We start from the raw sequence: 209 nt of genomic DNA, 5'->3' as shown, positions 1-209 counted from the left end.
CATTTGCAATATAATAATAATGATATACCAAACAATGAACGACTACATTGCCACCAGGAAAACGGCTGTGCCCCTTCAGACTTCGTGAGCATCTATTTTGAAATGAAGCCAGCTTGAAATCGTGGCGGCCATATTGGATGTACTCAAAACATAAGCAAGTGTGCAAGCAAATCTGCAATTTATCACTGCAGCACCTGGACAATATCTTG

The sequence above is a fragment of the Penaeus monodon genome, chromosome 34, assembly GCF_015228065.2.
Source record: "Penaeus monodon isolate SGIC_2016 chromosome 34, NSTDA_Pmon_1, whole genome shotgun sequence".
NCBI lineage: Eukaryota > Metazoa > Arthropoda > Malacostraca > Decapoda > Penaeidae > Penaeus > Penaeus monodon.
The sequence above is the reverse complement of the archived record's forward strand: the minus strand, read 5'-3'. Positions refer to the sequence as shown.